The sequence below is a fragment of the Mytilus trossulus genome, chromosome 2 (assembly GCF_036588685.1).
Source record: "Mytilus trossulus isolate FHL-02 chromosome 2, PNRI_Mtr1.1.1.hap1, whole genome shotgun sequence".
Taxonomy (NCBI): domain Eukaryota; kingdom Metazoa; phylum Mollusca; class Bivalvia; order Mytilida; family Mytilidae; genus Mytilus; species Mytilus trossulus.
In genome coordinates, this window is record NC_086374.1 from 54,282,241 (window position 1) to 54,288,809 (window position 6,569).

The window sequence follows — 6,569 nt, forward strand, 5'->3', positions numbered from 1 at the left end:
CTTGTCGATATGGAGTTCACATATGAAAAAGATTACTAAAATGATACTGAAATGCTGATATTTTATTTCAATTATTTGCTTTCTCGATTGAAAAATTACATTGGTTAAGCATACTTTTTCTTTGTATGTTTAGCGTTTGTAGTAACCTCTAGTAAATAAATCATAGGTTGATGTGTTTTCCTCTACGGGATATGGACCATAGGTTGATTTGTCCTCCTCTACGGGACATGAACCATAGGTTGAGGTAGCAATAAACAGTTAGGAAAAAATACTAAAATTTGCCCTTATGAATTTTACCATTCCCTTTTCATTGCTTTCTTGCAATATGAAGCTTACTGTTTGTGTCATATATGGGCATATGTATGTAATCAGAATCTTCCATAGATTTTATTTCCAGTATATAAAATGGTGAAATATAATTTCTTTTTGGTGTATCCATGGCAACAATCTGCATTTATTTGTTATAAAAAAATGCTTTGGTACATTACATCCTAAAACTAAAAAAAAAAGCAAAAGATGAAAATGTACAACATTTTGTTAAGATACTTTTTAATTGGCACGTTAGATTGCGCGAATAATTTTCGACTTTTGCGAGACAAAACCCATAACCTTTGAGCGAGATTTTCCTGTTGAAAAGTTTCTATGTGTGTGCCAATCCATTAAATTTTCTAATAAAAAATATAGAAAAGAGGTGTAAACACGGCTGGAATTTGTGGTTGGCAATTCTTCCAGCGGAGTTTAAGGGCATTTTTATATTAGATGACTTTAATATCAAATGGTTAATAATACCGAGAATTAAAGCCACAAACTAGTCAATTGTAAAATATTTTTAAAAAAACTTAGAAGTTTACTGAGCCATACTCACGAGTTTTCTCTTTTGCTGAAACAAAAAAAAATGTGTTCTGAAAATATTTACTAAACAAGTGATTGGTTACGGTGGGAAACCACGGTGGGAAACCACGGTGGTCGTTTTGCCTTTTAAATTGAGAATCGTTCTTCAACATGTACAATGCATTACAAATCATATTGTTATATTTGCATTTAAGATATTTAGTAATCTATCTACAAAAATCACATTTCATATAATCGCAAATGAGACAACTTTCGACTAAAGTCATACTTGGATTTAAGCTAGGTCACCACATGTTTGCATATGTCGATTGAAATATCTCTTACTTTGACTGTGCTGCTCTAAACCGATTGCAGTTTATTCAAAGTTTTCGTCAAATTTCTATTTCTATTATGAAAAAAACACCTGCTCAGCTGGTCACAAATATTAATCAACTGCTGCAGAAAACCCCAGTCAAGTCATCAAATGGAGTAGTGATCAAGTAAAACACACTTACAATCCTACAAGACTAATTTACTGCATTAATAGTAAACCTTAAGATTATGAACACAACTATTCACGTGAAAGAGCTGCAATCTTAGTGTGAAAAAATGTTTTCCGACTCAAGACTAGAGCACACCTTTCCATAATAAAGATCCAACAGTTTCTTTGTTATTGCAACATGTACATTTTATTTGTACTTACCGACCCATACTTGTGGTTTGCTGGTTAGTTTCGCAGGAGAGCAGATGTCACACAAATTTGGGGGAGAGTCTATTTGGTCTGTGTTACAAATAAATCATCATAAAACTGGATTAGTGAACTATTAGGAGTACAAAAAGGTTGATGTAACAAACTATATAGTATGTTTCAAAAGCTTATACGGTTTAACAGACTTGCTAGTGTGGTCTTAACATAATGAAACATTACATCCGTACACATTTAGAATATACAGCCTTGATTGATTAATAACGGCAATGGGAGTTAAAAGTAAAATCACAAAAATACTGAACTCAGAGGAAAATCAATACGGAAAGTCCATAATCACATGGCAAAATCAAATAACAAAACGCATCAAAAACGAATAGACAAGAACTGTCATATTCCTGACTTAGTACAGGCATTTGCAAATGTAGAAAATGGTGGATTAAATCTGGTTCTATTTTATAGCGCTAACCCTCTCTCTTTAATAACAGTCTCATCAAATTCCGTTATATTTACATGATGCGTTATTTAAACAGTCACAATTAATAAAATAGTCAAAATATGGGTACATCAGTCATCATTGCATAACAATTTTAAAAGGGACAAAAGAGGGACGAAAGACACCAAAGGGACAGTCAAACTCGTAAATCTAAAACAAACTGACAACGCCATGGCTAAAAATGAAAAAGACAAACAGCAAAACAATAGTACACATGACACAACATAGAAAACTAAAGAATAAACAACACGAACCCCACCAAAAACTAGGGGTGACAATTTAACAGAACACAAAAACATATATCTACGAACACATGGATTGACTTGAGTGTCTGACGTCATACAAATTTTATACGTCACATAAATTTGTCGTTCAACGTGCATACAAACAGTTTTAAAATTTACATAATAGTCAATGTAAGCATACAGAGTTAAAAAATCAAAAGTATTTAAGAACAAATTACAGAAATAGACCGATATTTAAACTAGTCCAAAAGTTATAGGACCTTATAGGTAGAATTTATGAGAATCCAAAAATAGTTAATTCCACTATAGTTAAACGATGTTCAAAATTCATAAAGTGATAGTAAAACTTATGTAGTAACGATTTTCTTCGATCTGCCTGATACGGCAACTCTATTTGCTGCTGTTTTGGCGTAAGGATCACACCCTTGTAAATGAAGTTCGTACTGTGTGAACATGCACGAACGAGCGTTATGTATAATTGAGATTTAACTGGGATCTATTGAGATTTAAGAACCAACTGAAATTTGTTTGTAGATAGATAGAGCGTCATCATTATGTCTGAAAGGGACATTCAAGAACTTTGAAAGATGTTTTAAGTGTAAATAGTAAAGTGGACAATAGAGACTATATGCCTTTGCATAAACATATACCAGCAAAAAGTTAAATATCAAAATACCGAACTCTATGGAAAATTCAAAACGGAAAGTCTCTTATCAAATAGCAAATTCAAAATCTCAAACACACATCAAACGAAAGGAAAACAACTGAAATATACATGGCTTGGTGCAATTATTGATCATCAAACAATTATTGATCATCGAGATAGCAATATGCCGGTAACATTTGTACCTCCATTTCTAAAATGGTTACAAATTTCTGTGTACAAACTTTGAGAATAACTGTTTATTCAATACTTACCGGAAAAACTGAGTTGAAATAAAATTCAATATATAAGGTAAAATATCAGACAGACAAATCATACTGAATTTTCATAAAACAGATACAAGCAATATTTTCTACAATGGTAATTTGAACATCCTTTCTGGATATCACCATAGATGCAAGACCCATCACTTTTCTTATTTAAATAATTGAACTTACATAGATTCGTCTCTATAACCACAAAGCTATCATCCCACACGTCGTTAACTTTAATACATCTGTATACGTCTTTATTGGCACCTCGTCTGAAGAAAAGAAAATCCCGATGTGTCATTGAAAAAAATAACTGTATATTTGCTGTGGCCAAATTTGTTTCCAGATTGATTGTATTGTTATTTATTTCTGTTTGAAAAGCATCATGTCTGTCAATTTAAGACAATTTTCATTTCGACAACACAACAATAAGATTTTTACAGACTGAAACGGCATTTTACTCACCTGCTCACAATGAACGGTCCTTCTCTAATCAAACACTCTATGACAGTGTCAGGTGCAATCTTTAATTGGTATGCATTTGGAACAAGAAGATCTACTTCGCCTGCGTCATTGTAGAATGTTCGCTCTTGCCAATTACATGGCCATGAACACATACAGTTTACTTAAAACAGAATGTACATATGTGTAAAACATTGTCTTGATGTCTATCACTACCAATTGTAAAATTGTCAGTTTTTACTTCATTATATTTCATAACATCTACACGAAAATCAAATTGGTTTTTGTTTAATTCCGCGCATTCTTACAATATTATTTCACAGTCTATCGCTAAAAACCAATCGAGATTATTAATCAAAAAAGTATAAAAAAAATCATAAGTATATTTGCCAATATTAATAGATATTCACACCAACTTATTTCAGAATACACACAAAAACAAACTGATTATAAGATATAATTGCTCTTTATTGGAAAGATAAGCAACAAAACATAGATATTTGTAGGTCAAAAGTAAATAAACTCATCATAGATACCAGGATTAAATTTTGTGTTTACGCCAGACGCGCGTTTCGTCTACAAAAGACTCATCAGTGACGCTCGAATCCAAAAAGTTAAAAAGGCCAAATAAAGTACGACTAATTTGAAGAGCATTGGGGACCAAAATTCCTAAAAGTCTTGCTCAATACAGCTAAGGTAATCTATTCCTGAAGTAGAAAAGCCTTAGTATTTCAAAAATTCAAAAGTTTTGTAAACAGTACAATTTTGAAAGTGACAACTCTTACACCAGATATTGAATGAGCATAATTGACCAACTTAATTTTAATCATCACGAATTACGTTTTGAAAACGTTTTAGAGAACACGACTACAACATAAATTAAAATTCTAATATGTTAGTAAATATGTATTTCAAAACTCGATAAGTATTTCAAATACAAATATCTTAATGTTAAACAGTATACTACTTTTCGAATTAAACGATTTCACAGTACTATTTATAAGTAAGTAATAACATATTCACCTGATTTAAAACAAAAAGAAATAGTAAACAACAATACAATCGTTGCCCGAAGAAACATGTTGAAGTTGTCAGTTGGAAGTGCTAAAATCTACACTGACGAAAAACAACCTTTTGGTGTAGCGACCTTCTCGAAGGGTTGTAATATATATTTTGCAATTATCCTTTTTGTGCTTTATCGAAAGCAACGAATTAAATTGTATATATTGACAAGTGTCTTATTGCGATTGGATGAAAATCTCTTTCATTCGAAAAATCAATGATTGTATTCTTTTAAATGCACAAAAATAATTTAGAAAAAGTGTATACATAAATATATATATATATCAAGATCGGCTTATGTGAAAATAATAACGATACTTGCAAGCACCATTTACAACTAGCATCAAAAGCACAGCTATTTCTTTGAAAGTTGTATTATAAATTAATTTCATTTAAAAAATAAATGTTTTTTTTTTAAATATGTCAAAATTAATCACGAATTGAAATGGTAGGAAGAATACCATCTAGCGGAATCAAATAGGCGTTAAGAGTTGGGTTTAGAAGACAATGAGATGACATGATGAATATTCAAAAAAAAAAATCTCGATCAAATCAAATTTTCAAAATAACGTCATGGGTATAGTAAATTACCGACTTGTGTGTCCAGACTCAAAATATTGCTCTGCTATGAAGCAAATAATTCAAACAGTTTCACTTTCTTTGAATTAGACTCAAAGCAGTTTTAAATTGTCTTTCAGAAGGATTAGACGAACTCAGAAACTGGCGCCTTCATGAATTTATGATAGCAGAATAATGTGTAGAAATTCACTAGTCATAATTCGGAAAAGAATTGAGAATGACATGGAAAGAAAAGAACAAAAAGACGAAAAAGTCAGCAAGACTCTACACAAAAAAATGAAAATTTAACAACATGAACCTAGCCAAAAACCAAGAGTAAAGTTAAGTATTCATGAAAGATAAGCAGGCCATGTAGAACTTGTCGTGTTCTTCACATACAAATTCTGTGGCAAGTCTCATTCAGTGATGGCACAATTTTTTGGAAAGAAGCAATGCAAAATACCGTAATTGAAAGGTCAAATATGGCAGCACATGTGAAAAGAAGGGCAGGATGTGTAAGTTCAGGGTAAACACCTCAAGACTTATAAAAAGCAAAATATTACGTCCAACAAAAAAGGACACCGGCAGCCAAACCCTGTATTTCGTATGATGATATTATGGGTACTAAAGCAAAGTACTGTAAAAAGTTCTGGATGGAATAGGTTAAGAAATCTTTAGCTATAATTAATTTTGTCTGTATTAGATGTACTATAAGGTTTAAGTTTAGGGTACGTTCATCTTTATTGCCCCATAATATTTACTGTATTCCATAACTTACTATAAACCGGACCGGTATCATTCTTGGCGGCTAACGAAAGTTATTCTTGAAAGCTAGGACTCCTTGTCAAGAAACGTTAGGTCGAATTTTTTTTATCAACGTTTTGATTTTAAATATAATTTGATGAAGGTTTTAATTTTCAAATATAGTCGTTTTAAAGACTTTTCATATGAAACATATAAGAATCATTTGTCAAAATGCTCATCTGGTGCAATAAAATACGTATACCGGCAATGCTATTATACTGCGAAAATAAATGGACTTCCGGGAATATTATATATCGGCTATGTTATTTAACTGCTCACAAGTTGTTCATAATTAAGACAGAAATTTTAATGATTATTTAAGATTTTAAGTCAGAGTAGAAGCAGAAAACAATGACATTGTTCATATATGAAAATAATAAAAACATAATATTCTTTAAAATCAATTGTTTCTACATAAAGTTATGTTGTATCGTAAAAGAAATTCAAAAAATTATTCGAAATTACACATTAAAAACTAGTTAGAATTGCC

The 6,569-nt window shown here is 31.3% G+C and overlaps 1 long non-coding RNA gene across 1 annotated transcript; it reads right to left on the bottom strand.

Moving 5' to 3' along the window:
• Window positions 1–474: 474 nt before the first annotated feature.
• Window positions 475–1,625, bottom strand: LOC134705423 (uncharacterized). The gene is made up of 3 exons (XR_010105561.1): window positions 1,535–1,625; window positions 866–880; window positions 475–497 (listed from the first exon to the last, which is right to left on the bottom strand). It is a non-coding gene; the product is annotated as an uncharacterized LOC134705423 (long non-coding RNA).
• Window positions 1,626–6,569: the final 4,944 nt, after the last annotated feature.